The sequence below is a fragment of the Lagopus muta genome, chromosome 13 (assembly GCF_023343835.1).
Source record: "Lagopus muta isolate bLagMut1 chromosome 13, bLagMut1 primary, whole genome shotgun sequence".
NCBI classification, from domain to species: Eukaryota; Metazoa; Chordata; class Aves; order Galliformes; family Phasianidae; genus Lagopus; species Lagopus muta.
The window spans coordinates 14,415,893-14,430,458 of record NC_064445.1 but is presented as its reverse complement, the minus strand read 5'-3'; the positions used below and the strand labels follow the sequence as shown (position 1 = coordinate 14,430,458).

At 39.8% G+C, this 14,566-nt stretch overlaps 1 long non-coding RNA gene across 1 annotated transcript; it reads right to left on the bottom strand.

The window, feature by feature from the left end:
- Positions 1-327: 327 nt before the first annotated feature.
- LOC125699729 (uncharacterized) lies at positions 328-13,566 on the bottom strand. Its single transcript, XR_007379685.1, has 3 exons — positions 13,478-13,566; positions 1,478-1,671; positions 328-1,370 (listed from the first exon to the last, which is right to left on the bottom strand). It is a non-coding gene; the product is annotated as an uncharacterized LOC125699729 (long non-coding RNA).
- Between the last annotated feature and the right edge of the window lie 1,000 nt (positions 13,567-14,566).

Below are 14,566 nucleotides of genomic sequence, written 5' to 3'. Positions count from 1 at the left end.
CCTGGTGAACTAAAGGAATATCTGTCATTTCTTGGACAAATTTGAGCAGACAAGAACTGACTGCAGGTCATGTGTGACACAGCTTACACATCTAGTTCTATATTGTATCTGCAATATGTAGAGTAGTTTCAGGAGCCCTGATAAAGGAAAGTTTAGTCTTTTTCCCCCAGTGGAGACATCTACCATTACACAGAGCAAGGTCTCACTATCAGTCTTGGCACAACAATGGTTAAGGTTGTTTCTTTGCTGCTACGCAGATTCAAAAGCTAAGCCTGGAAATACTGTTACCCCACACAGCTGAAGAAAAGTCAATTTCTCAACATACCAATACTTTTTTTTTTTTTTTTTTTTTTTTTTTTTTTTCAGTCTATAAGCTTTTTGGTGTTGCTATTGCAATGTTCCCCTTTATGTCTCCCCTACAGTTTTGCTCTTGCTTTTCATCTCCCCTTCTGTTTGATCCTCTTTCTTCTTCTGCCTTTATGATTCGTCTTCACGCTTCTTCTCCTCTTTCCCCCACTACCTCAATTTATTTCTTCTGTTAGATCTCCTTTATATTGTCAGGGGTTTTCTTACTTTCTCCAGAAATGCTTGATTCCTATAATGCTAACAGGGCTCCCTGTTGGATAAGGACAAGGGGAGCTCAAAGATGGAGTGTTAGATTGCACAAAAAGGCTATCAGGAGTGAAACTCTCCACCATAAGCACCAGCAGAATAAGCAACAGCAAGTCTGAGGAGGGATAACATGCATACATGCTACATGGGGTACCTGACTAGTCCTGGAGCATTCTTAAAAGCATTCTTGCTGTTAGCAATGTATCGCCTGGGGCTTTCTGCAATCACAGCTACAGAAACCAGAAAAAAGGAAGGTAGACAAGTCAGTGATGCTCAAACACCAAGACAGAGAATACAAGAGGAAATATGAAGGTGTGATAATGATGCCAAGTTTTTCAAGCATTTCCTTCTGCAAACTGAACGGGAAGCAATATCTACAAGTAATGAGCCCTCTTGCAGAGAGTTTAAAGTATGACTTCTATTCCCCTCTGCCTGAGCTAAGCAAAATTTCATCTTCAGTTCTACAAGAATGCCAATATTTTGATATTTTAGATCGAGAATAAAAAGTGAAGCAATCAATGTATTGTACAGGTTTTCTAGACAACTTTAAGTTTGAAAATGTGGGAATTGTTCATTTCCTTCCAAACCACCATGCAACCACTGACACTTCAGTGCTATAAGGCAACGGCTCTGGGGGACCTCTCACCACTACGCTGCTAATGCCCCACAGCATCCGTGCAGTTCTGTGCAGAGGAGAGTCTGTTCTGCTGGAAGCCAGTGGATGTAGCTTCAGAAGTTTCAATTAAAATTTTGACCTGCTGGAGAAGGACAAGTATGAAGCATTCAGTCTGTTCCCACGTTATATCCCCACCAGGTTAGGTGGATGCTAATAAATTCATGAACAATAAAACCCAAAATGCTTTACCTCTACAAAGCAGGTGAAATATTTCAATTCTAATCAAATTTCATCATTGGAAGTTTCTGGGAAAATCTGAATCACTGCTGTGGCCAAAGTCAGCAACTCTGAAGTTAACTCTCACAAGCAAGCCCAAACCCCTTCCTTCTGCTCTGGATAAAATATATGCTTCCTCTTTTCCACTCGCCTACTTTTTCTAGAAGCTGGGAAAAAAGAAAACATCTAAAACGCAAGAGAAACATTTCACTCCTCGCCTTGAACATGACATCCATGTGTCATGGTTTTATGATTTTTGGTTATCAGTATTCCGCATAATAACATCGTGTAGTGCACTGGGAATTAAAGAATTAATGCTCCAGTTTCAGGTGCCTGTCCAGGAGAGGAGAACTACATATCCCAGAGGACTTTGTGCTCAGAGAGGAGATAAAACTCCAGGCAAAGTCACAAGACCTCTCCCTCTTCACTTCTGCTTCCACAACTGCACATCTTGCCTCAGCACTGGAGTGAGGCCTTCAATTTTCAGACACTCTCATTATATTTGATTTATTAGCTACAATTCTAACTATATTGTATTACAGTGTGTTATCTTGCATTCTGATATCATATTTAGTAAATTAGTTTGTTTCTTCTCAGATTGTTGCCACTGTTTCGTACTTAGGCTCATCTCTCTACCCCTTTTCCCTTTTTCCCCTTTTCAGGGCATGGATCAGATCCATGGGTTCCCCCACCCCAGTAGTCATGGAACTGGGCTGAACAACCCTGTAAACCACTGACACCCTGAAATGAAAGAGAAAAATCTCACAATCTTGATGCTAGTATTGCTCCATGAACTAACAGGAACAATTTGACTACTATAATGATGAACACTATAAAAAACTATGCACTGTGATGTGAAAAATAAACAGCGCAGAAGTTTTTCAGATTTATTTCTGTGTAGTCAGAATCCTATGATAGCATAATGGCTCAACATTATAATATCATATTCTCCTTGCAAGTATAAAAAGCTTGTTTTTTTAAGGTGTTTCTCCTTAAAGTGTTCTACTCCAAGTTAATTGGTAGCTGGATGACTCAAGCCACTAACAGAGCTATAGAGAGCACTGTGAACACGTGCTACGCTTTGGTCCATCTCATAATGTTTTTTGCAGGCTGCCTTGATTTATTCAGCACCTACTCAGTAGAACAAGTTACAGCAATGTACAAGCTAAGCAGAGATGAGGAAAGAGAACGAACAGAGATGTGGCCATCTCTGCGTTTTTCCTTAGATTCCTGGCAGTATTCTGACCAAATTTATTGTTAACTGTTACATTTTTGGTGGCAATTTCATGTTTGCTACATGTCCAGCAGCCACACCAGGTTTCCCATTCCACCCAAATTTATGGAAGACCACGTTAAGCATTTTGAAGGTAAAAACCCCTCAATCATTCCTCTCATCCCCTCTCAAATGAGGCCTTGTTTGTAAGCAAAACAATAGCACTGTTCTTGGATTTTTGTGCCCCTGGTTAGAGGTGAAAAAAAGCCCAAACATTAGAATGAGAAAGGAAGAATGCACTGAAAGAGGAAATAAAATGAGTAATGGGGGAAAGAAAATGAACTGACAGACTGCAGGAGAATGAACTGTGCCAATAATGACCAGAAGGTAAAAGTCTGTTCCCGCCAGTGTTTTTCATTTAAAATCTCACTCTCCTGATTAAAACCATCTAAATAGTAATTATTATCACAAAGATATTCATAAACAGATGATTTTAAAAATGCAAACGACTTCACAATTCAGTTTATATATCACGGGGAATTTAATCCTGGAAAACAGAAAAATGCATCAGCCCCCATTTCCAACTTAACACAGTTAATCAGCACTGGAAACAGCATCCCTCCCCCCCTCCTCCCCTTTTTCTTGTTAAATATGGTAATGGAGGGAAAAGCCTATCATTCACTGCAGGCTATTGTTTTGTATTGCATTTGTACTCATAAAAACCTACAGAATGTACCTAATTCTAATACCTAATTCTTTTATTATTTTCTCATGACGGGCATTTGTTTTCAAAATGCAACATGAGTTATTGTTTCTGTGAGGGTAATTGGGTGTGAATTCTCTTCTACTTCATATCATGAGATACTAGTAGAAATGATGAAATACTATAGATTCTAAAATGAGAATGGTCACTTAATTTCAAAGCAAAGCAATTACTGTTCTATTACCAGGTATTCTGAATCAATACCTTGTCTTGCAACTAGCACTCACATCCAGAATAAATCCATAATATCACAAGTAATCAGAGGTAAATAGAGACAGAACAGAACAGATATTCAACAGGAGTCCTTAGGTACAGTTTATGTAGCTTATAGACTCAGATGGGCCAGCAGTGAAAATATACACTGCTTATTGGGTTTCCAAAGGTATAAAAATATCCAGCCTGCCAAGGATACACAGAATAGATGGAGCTTTTGGAAACAATAAATTATATTTCATCGCACAAAGATGTAATTCCTGCTGTATTTTCAACAGCTCAGGTTAGCTCCTTTGACATCAAAGGAACCAATAAAACATGAAGTACAGTAGATTTGACCTGAGAGGCACACACATGCTTTTATGTACAAGGTAAAATTTTATTGGTAATGGTAAGACTCACGGCTGACTTTTTGATTGCTTATTATGTTCTTGATTTTTCTTCCTGCCTTCATACATTGACTAAACACCGCATCACTCCTATTGCTTGCTGACTAGGAAAAAATCTCTCCCTCTCAAAAGGTAACAAGATCACAGTGTTTTAGTAAAGACCAAAGTAATTAAGATGCATAATTAATGATTAGAAAAGTGATCACTGCTACAAGTGGTAAAAACAGAAAGGTAGATTAGAAAACTACTTTTTCCCAGCTGAAGAAATTTTTAATGCTATACTTGTTTTTTTTTCTTAACTGGTGCATTAAACATTAGCATTATGAAGTTTAAACACCTGAATTTTTATGAATGCTTTAAATTAATACAGAACTACGTATCTCAAGGTCCTGCATCACAATCTTTACTGAAGTGAAGCTCCTCAGGCTGTCTGAACACACACAGCAGGTAAGCACCATCTCCTCCCCAGAAGCTGACGCAGGGGTTACCAAATGTAGAGATTTCATCCTGCGTTATTTGAAATTATATTCAATTATTAATGTGAGACAGACATTGGGAAAAAACTAAATATACTGAACTGAGGCAAACTGCCAGGTATGTAATCACACAAAGCAATGCTCCATTTCTCAGTTTATACTCTAATTTCTCCTAGTTTTCTGTAATAACATTGAGGATCAAGCAGGTGATATTGCAACCAAGTTCGTGACAGCTGGAGATGGTGGTGAGCAGTCCTGCTGAGTGCAGGGATAAGATACCCTGACATGGCACAAAGTTCTGAGATTGATTAGACATTACCACAAGGAACTGAGTCTGAATTTGGGTCCCCCCCACTCCTCCTGCAAGCAGGCAGTGAGCCCCAGCAAGAGTGGGTCGTGCAGGGAGCAGCACTGGAGCCTGGTGGCACTGCACATTCAGAGCAACACCTTCTGAGGAAGCATGTCCAGTTCCTGCCTTTTTTTCCCCCCCACTACTTGACACACTCAAGTTTGCAGAAACAAGGCACTGTGAATTTTATTTATTCCTACACAGCAATCTTTCCTATTCTGGTCAGTAGTGCTTGCTATGTAAGTAAAGAAAACAAGAACAAAAGCATATCTATTACCAAGGATTCAGCTATGAGCTGACCCACGTTTGTAAGGTGCGTGCTGCTCTTTCCACAACTACTCTTCAGAGCCCTGCTAAACCAAGTGAAAGAGAGGCTGCAGCTGGATGACCTGTGTGTTGAGGCACTCCAAACATATGGATAGCAGGTAGAAGGGGAAGTTTGTTAAGGCAGCATGAGAATTGTTTATATGTATGTAACTACCAAGTAAATATGCATATGAGGGGTTGATTTGCCACTGGATTATTTGGACACTTATAAAAATTATTATCAGTCTGAATTTGTTCATGTGTTCTCTCATCTTCTCTCTCCAGCTTAGCAGAGGTAAAGATGCAGACCCACAGTACAGATGGCCAAAATGCAAGAAGTTCTGCAGCATATGAGGGGTTAATGGAGGGAGACAGGAGGACAGAAAAAAAAAAAAAAAGGAAGTAAATAAGTATTATGCTATGCTGGAACTTAAATCAACAATTAAGGATATGTAAATACTACTCAAACAGGGAAAGGTAATACGGCTTAAAACAAAGCGAAGTGGTCCGTCATACTTGAGACATGAGCTGATTTTGGGTTTTGCAATTCAATCACGGTAGCAGCAGAGAAAGAAGAGATGGGGGCAAAGTTCCCCACGTTCAACAGAGAGAGGAATAGCATCATTGTGTGCTAGTTATAGTATCTCTGAAGATATGAACAGGAATTAAAGGGGTTTAAAATAAATGCCCTTTTGTCCTTCCATCACTATCCAAACCCATCCCACAGCTCTAGTCCCCAGGCTAACTCTCTTTCCTTTGAACTGAAAAAAGATCATTCTCACTGTGAGAAGCTGATTATTCCTGAAAGCAATGCAGTCTCTATTTATTAATAATCACCTTAACCACAGACACACCTAGCCCAACCACTCCTCCACCAATCTCTCTCCACCCTTGACCGTGAGTCACCACCTTACAGGCTTACTTTCTGCATCCCCAAACAGCCTATTTCTGGGCCTCCACACCATAAGGAGAGCATTCATCTCCAGCAGGAGGAAAGTCAGGTTTCCTTCTTAAATTTCAGCCTCTGGAGATCGGCAACAGCCCCTCTCTTTATTTCTTCATTTTTAAATCTTTGCTTTAGTTAAACCACAACAACTGTACACACATTTGGCGATGCTTCCACTTTACATTCAACATTCAGTATTTCATACTATATTGCATGCATATCAACACTATGGAACCCACAGACCATTTACCTATAAAATGAGAAGGGGCACGGCCACAGCTTACGGCAATGCCTTCTGCATTCAGCTCCTTAAAAAGAAACTTATGCCCTGTGTGAGTTTAATCCTGAAGTTTGTCACTAAGACTGCTGGAAGAGTGACGTCCCAAACACTATTTCGACAGTACTGCTCTACACAGTGTCTGAAGTGAGATTATAGTGTGTACCCAAGTTGTCAGCAAGTACTAAATCAGTCTGTCAGCATTTTAAATGTATGACATTGTGCTCAGGTCCATCTCTCCTTCTAGAATACCTGATCAACGGGAGCAAAGCAATTCCCCCTCATCTGAATTCTAGGTGAACACTGGAGAACTGCAGGGCCACTAAGAAGAAACGACATCCTTGCAACGGTAGCCTCGTGTTGATGCAGTCACAGATTAACTCGGCTCTCAAATATTGTAGAAAGCAAAAACTGGAGCTGAAACCTGCATTTCTAGGAAGATTCAAATGCTAGTACATGAATATTAGCAGTGCTCATGTCCATAGGGATTTTACTGAGTGGTTTTGAAACAATTTGTGCATCCATAAATACCACATTTTTCAATGAGCACAGGAAGCCTGCAAAGCTTTTTGTGCAAAAAAGCAAGGTTAAAACTCATTAGAGCTCACATCAGGCATTTGATGGGCTTTACAAGCTGCCTCAGTGTCTTAAAGTGAAAAATAACCGGTAGAAATTGCTTTATATTTTTAAACGTCCTGGATTCTCCTTTTAGCCAGAAAGTAAAATTGCCCCACACCAGACATGCATTCCCCTGAGAATTCTCCTCCTATTGTTTTAAAAGTATAAGTTTTGACAAGGGTTATAAAGATTGCCATTAAACTCTGCTCGAGTACAGCATAGGGGAGAAGGTAAAAATAGCAAGGATTCGGGCCATAGTTCCCTCCATTTTAGAAGGTAGGAGAAGGAACTACAACAGCAGGAATATCACATTTTTCATCTCCAGACCAGGTTTCTCACTGGAATCACCCAGACCTGCTTTGAAACTGATCCCGCTCACTGGAACCACTCTCAAGGGCTTCTTTGCACAGTGTTTGCCAGCGATGGAGGAGAAAAAGAGTGGCTGGGCACTGGAACAGGCTGCCCATGGAGATGCTGGAGTGGCTGCCCCTGGAGATGTTGAAGAAACACATCACTGGGGCACTGAGGGCCATGGTTTAGTGGTGATGGGCTCACAGCTGGACTAGATGATCCTAGTGATCTTTTTCAAACTTAATGATTCTATTATTCTCTGATTCTAGGATGGGAGTTCTCCCTGCTGAGCTGATCTCTGACTTGCTGGTGCTCGGGGGATTTGCATCTTCTGATTTTTATTTTTTTTCTTTTGTAAGGGGCAGGCTTCTGGAGGGGGCAGATTTAGATGCAACAAGTAAAACTGGGAGCTGATAGGTTCTGATTCAAGGCTTCTTGATGTTTCCCTTAAATATAAAGCAGGAGAATAAATACAGTGTGTAATAAATAAGTAAACCCCAAGATGCATTTTATGAATACTGAACAAATCTAGTACAAAAGCTTCTCTTTTAAGATTAAAAAACAAAATCAAGCACAGTCTATTTTTAAGTGCTTGGATTACTGTTTCTTATTAAGTCAAATTTACCACTTGCTTTGTTGACTGTACTGTGGAGCAGCAAGGCAGAGCTGGCAGTGGGGAGAGGTGCTGCAAAGTGCCACCAAGGCATCCCAGTGTCCGGAGCTGGGAGAGCAAAGGGGCAACTGGAGCATCTTGCATTTCTGCAGCTCATGCACCTCCAAATAAAACCACAGTGGAGGAAACGCTGCTTTCTGCAGGTGCATCAGTCTGACTGGCGTCCAAAATAAGCCAGAATGACTGAGATTAAGGAAATACGATCCAACCAAAAAGAAGAGAAGCATAGATGGAGTTTTGTTGCTTGCTATTTTAAAATCTGACTCACCATTCTCATGATCTGAGTTTTCTGTAGTAGGGCTTGAGGCAAAATTACAACTGCAAATTTAAAATGGGACACAAACCAAATTCATCAGTGTTCCTGCTGTGTTGAAAAAAGGGGGAATAAAAACATGTTTCTATATAAAGTGCACTGCATCTCTATGAATGACATGCTATAACATGGGGTGAAAGACCCCAGCGTCAAAGGCAGGCATGGGACGTTTTGTTGAGGCAGCATCCCAAAGTAGAAGGGTTGGTAGCTAATCCTATACTGGAATTCAAGGACTCATCTATATCACAAATCATGCAACTCCGCAGAGTCTCATTACCACAGGATAACCTTATTCCTCATTGCTTATTATCAAATAAGTAAAGGCGGTCATTCAATCCTGTGCTTACGTAATTGAAGCAAAACTCAAAGGATTAGCACTCATTTAGGTAGATTTTGTTACCCTAGGGAAGGATAACAATATCTGTGAACTGTCAGTGATTAGTGCAGCTTTTGAAGAGACTGAAACCCAAAGAATCCTTTTGGCATTTCAACCCAGTGGTTACCACACCAGGAAGAATCAGCAAAACAATGCGACTGCCATCTGGTCCTAAACAGAAGCGCCCTCCCTGAGAGCTGCAGAGTAACGAAACAGCTCAGCCTCAACCAGCATGAGCACCAAGAATCATCAGTAGAAAAGATGGAAGTTGGATTGTGAGGAGCACACAAAGGCTGGAAGCAAGGCGAGCACTCCTACAGCCCCCTATTAGCAGGAAAAGCGGCAGCTACATTTTTTAAACTCCTCATGCTACCTAGGACTCTTCTTACCTGCCTGCAGAGGCCTAAACATCTGTGTCTCCTCTCTCCTCACAACTGCTCAGAGTCCGGAACCCACATGAAGAAATTACTTGCAAAAGTTGAAATATTTTAACATTAATGCCTGTGGACTAAAATTCCCAGTATACACAAGTCCAGATTAAATTTTTATTTATTTAAGAGCCCTCAACAAAACTGCAAAAGAGAAATAATGTGTACAGAATAACATCAGAAGAAAAAAACAAAAACATTATTGGTAAAGAAAAGCCAAAGCATTAATAAAACATTTCCAGTTCCTTTGTAATTTTTAGTACTTTTATCTGATTTGGCACGTGAAAAATCCCTTGAATTTTAATTCAAAATCTGACTGCAATCTCTTCTGTGTTCAGTGGTGTCAGTTCACAAACCCGTTTGTACAGTTTACTTTACATTGTTCTTTGTAAAACTTTAAAATTATTTCAAGGGAACCCTGGATGTGATCTAAATAATTGAACATGGTAACTATTTAGAAAATATATAGAGACATTTTGATATTTTAGAGTTCCATCAAATTAAAATTTATAGTAAGGAAGATTCTGTTAAGCTTTTGAGACACTGAGCACTGAACAGTCCCTTGTGGAGAAGAGGGGATGGAATTTACAAAGCTCCTTGCAGCTAGCTGGGCTGTCTCTGGAGTCTTAAAGTAAACGATGCTGCATCTCCAGATGCATCCAGAATAGTTGACACTGGTTGGATGGAATGAACGTCATTCTATCTTAACAACTCAGCCATCTGCCAAGACTTCATTTATCTACAAATGCAAAGAGTTCAACACATATACAGCAATTCTGTCTTTACTTCTAGACTTGGGTGGAAATGAAGAGCTGTAACATTCTGATTCATTCTGTACAACCTTAGGCGTTGCTTCAGATGGCTTTTAGCTCATATTTCTAACATTATGAGAATTGGAGTGAAAAAGCTCAGTTATCCAGAGTCTGACTCCAAAACATGGGCAAATAGTCAGCAAATTCTTCTTACAATTCAGATTGATTTGTGCCAAGGGCTCTATCACTAGTAACACCACAACATGCTGCACAAATAGCATCGTGCAAACTTCACATATGTATAGATGCACACACACATTTATAAACACACATACTAAGAAAAATGCTGTTGTGCTACAGTGCTCAAGTCCTCAGTAAAGTTAACAGCTTGAAACAAACAACAAAACTGCAAAAGGAATTTGACACCGTTTTGCTGATTATTCATAATAAAATAACATAAGCTTAGAAGAAGAGTAGCATATTGTGCACCATTCCGGGAAGACAACATTCTGTTGCATGAACCATGATTACTATAAGCTGGTCAGATGTAAAGAAAAGAAGAGGGGTACTTCTGAGCTCTGCTCATTAACCCTTTAAGCACAGTATGTGCTTATCCCAAGTTTTCCCTGTTGAATTCAGACTCAGCATGTCAGATCTCCAGTACAAAGTGACCCAAAGCTGGAAGGAGGTGAACAATCACTACCTGTAGGCCTCTACCACCAAGTCAGATGAATGGGGCTCTAATGACAGCTTAAGAACTCTGAAATCACTTCTTAAATGTTTGCCTTCATTCTGTTTCCTTGACAATTTTCCTCTTTGGCTAGCAATAGCACTGACTCATTTTCTTAATTACTTCTCTGACTCATTTGCCAAAAACTGCTGCTGGAGATGCTGCCGTGAGATGACAAGCATCTCAAGATGATTGAAAATGTGTTTTGCAGATCTGACAAGTGAGATTAAACAATAGGTTGAGTCAAACTGCATTAATCAGGTTTGGGAGGGTCACTCCATGACTTTTAGTTTCTGACACATTGTCTAAAATAACTCTGTCTTCTCTTGATTGCACTCCACTGTCATTAGAACACAGTGTCCTTTTTGGCTACAGCTATTTTATTCCACTATTTCACCTTCTGCAGCTGTGCCAGCCAACCTTCTTTTGCCATAGTTCCTATATAACACCAAGCTAAATTTCGGACATCTCAGGGTTACTTTTCATTTTATGTAACTGCATCAATTCAGTGACAGAGTGAGAAAGCACAATTCAATTCACCAACTTTTGCAGACCAGAATGTCCATTCCATATCCGTATGCAGTGAACCTTGACTTCTAGCTCACCCTCAAGCCTGTCTGAATCATGCTATTTCAAATCAGTAAATAAAACCCATTATTCCATTTTAAGAATTTAAAATGTGCTCACCATCATTATTCATAAATTGTATATATAGTTATATATATAAATCATATGACAGCATTTGTGTTCCCAAATTAGTGACTGTGTTAGCACTTCCATCAACACTCATGGCTCAGGGACAACTCCATGCCCCCAGAAACAGGTCTGTGACTTTAGGAGACCCAGAGTTAGGGAAATTGACAGCTCTTCTCATAAAGACCTTAGAATTAAGAACAGAATTCAAATATGAAAAGCACTGAATGAATGAAGGCAGCTTGGATTGTTTTGTATGCATGTGTTGAGATATTAGGTTGCTTAAATATACACAGATAGATACTTCACCCAGCAGAATAACACTTCTGCAGATGTGGCCTCAAAAATGATTCTCATTCACATAACCTTGAAATTTATTTTCTGGAAGCATTAATTATTTAAAATCCAGCCTCTAAACACTAGAAGAATACAGAAACAGAAATAATAGAAGAATAGTGACATTTTTTGTTTATTTTTCTTCAGCAAATGCGCTAAGTTATTTTGCTGCAATTTCTCACCTGTAAGAGCAAATATCTAAAAGATTTGAGAATCAGGGGGAGGCAAGGGGGGAAACAAGGTATAAAACTGTCACGTTGTGCCCATAAGCATGCTCTCCTGCTTGTGGGAGAGCCACCCACTGTTGCAATTAAAATCTGCTTTAATCAGAGATACTGTCCTGACAAAATTATTTGAACATTTCCAACATTCTGTTGAATACAACATATAAATACTGCAATTTTTCCCATATATATATATATGTTTTTTTTTTTCCAAAAGCAGAACTTCTGGGTTCTCACCAAGTTCAAATCTTACCTTCAGTTCCCTCAGTATTTTCGGAGCTACTACAATCCCTGTGATACAGCCTTAACATTTCTGAGGGAGCAAGTGCTTCAGAAGATGTAACTCTTCCTAACTCAAAATACAGAAGTGGAATGCGGTTATATATTAGGAAGCAATCATCATCTTCCTCCCACACCCCCCGATGACCTTTCTCTTGAGTTTGGTCTTCCTGTTTTTCTGGAGAGCTTTTTATGTTAAGACTTTACTGGCTGAAAACATCAATTGAGAAAATATTTGCAGCTGGTCATCACGCCAGCTCAGACCCTGGTTATTACACTCAAATGTTAGCAGAGAGCCACTTTAATGTAGTTTTGGCATCCCTGGCCTAATACTACCTGTAAAGTATTATAATTCTTCGCAAGAGCCTTGTGAGTGGCAGGAAATTTACATCCATTAATGGTCTGCCTGATGCACTCACTATGGTCTTTTGAGGAACACGGAAGAGAAAAACATATCTAAATATTAAGTATAATACAATGAGCAAAAGAGAGTAAAAGAAAGAATACTGCCTGACCAGAACTAAATACATACATACACATTTATATAAAATACATACACATGTATACACATTCTGCCAACTCCTACAATGAAATCTGTTGTCCCTAGAGAGCCCTGATGCAGGGCTACCTCCCTTTGACACCTCACACAGCTATGAAACCCTCCTGAGATGTAGGTTATCTGAGGCAGGAAAATAGAGCTTTTTCTCAGCGCACCACGAGATAAAAAAAGGCAGATATCCTGAACACAATATCTATCTCTTCCCTTGGTTATTCTGATTCCTTAGAAAAGAAGTACGCAGCTTGGTATTTACCGTACAGAGAAAGAAACTCAGAAAACTGTACCAAAGGCAATAGCTCCAAGCATGCACTATTAGATGGAGAACTCCAGAACATGCTTCTGGATATATTGACGTTCTTCTCAAAATGTAATTCACATCAATCAAAAAATGCCTCTCCACACCTCGGTATCCTTTGAATCCACCACCCCCACACAGCAGCCCTCATACAGGTCCCAGGCTACAGCAGAGGGCATCAAACTTCAATAGCCCAAACATCAAAGTGGACAACAAGTTGGGAAGAAGAATAAGCACTGTAATAAGCCATAAAAACAAAGTGCCACAGTCTTTAACCACAAGCCAGTCTCAATGAATACAGTAGTGTGAGCAGCACCCCAAAACTGCTGCTCTATTAATTCACGTTACCACTGAACACCACAGTGCATAGCATTAGACTGCATTATCTCATTAAGAAAAATAGGCTTCCCATACCTTTATGACAATTCCTGCAATAACTGGAGAGCAGTGGAGTGCTGCTGCCTGGCTGCAACGCAGCCACTGGGGCTATTTACACTGTTAATGAGACTGGGAGCCTGCCTCAGCTCTGCCTCTGATAAAAGTTTCAAAAAAGCAAGTCATTCTCACAGGTTTATTCAATGCCTGCTAATTAGCTAACCCACTGCAATTAATCTTAGAATTAGAAACCGGTTGAGTGTTCATTTCTATTTAATCAGATTATTAATAATACAAGCAGCCTTTTAATTATTCTTGCAGTGTACTCCTCCTTCTAGACAAACACTTTTTGACTTTCAAAACACACTTTTTAAGATCGAGTTGTTTTCCCCCAAAATGGGTTTTGACCATTTCCCCCTGTCAACCACATGCGTTGGTAACAGATCTCAGATCAAATCAGGATGGACGTTTCTAGAAGGTTCTAGATCTCCTGCAGACCTGCTGCAGCTTTTCTTTTTGAACATGAGGTTATTTACACCTTACTGCCTCTTTGACCAAATGCAGCGAGTTAAGTTATTAAGAGCCATAAGCAACAGCATTTGCTGCATGCACCTCGCTTCCAAAGCTCTCAGCCCAAACATTTTCTACTCCACGCTGTTTAAATATAGATGAGCGGTTTTTCAAAAATGGCAGAATTATTCAGTTCTTTGTTATTGATAAAATACTCACAAAGGTCGCAGATGCAGCACTTTATAGATGATAAATACTCCCAACAGGAAAATCCTCTGACGAAAAACTGCTGTGACCTTTTATCCATTGCAAAGTGACTTCCCAGGCAATAACAGCCTCATTTGGTTTCTTTTTTTTCTTTCTTTCTTTCTCTCTTTCTTTGCCTCCCATAACTTCAAGAATGCCTTTTATTGGTCGTGGCAGAAAAAAAAAAGCCCTCAGCAACATAGCTAGGGAAATTCAGCAAGAGCTCTCAGATAATTCTCACAGCAGAAAAGAAAGCAGAGCTCTTTTCCTGAAGACAATCAGTGAAATAAGGTTGCCCTTCACAAGATTATTGTGTTACTAATTGTACCACTGATGTTCCTACATCCTTTGCTGCGTAGCCAATATCTGCAC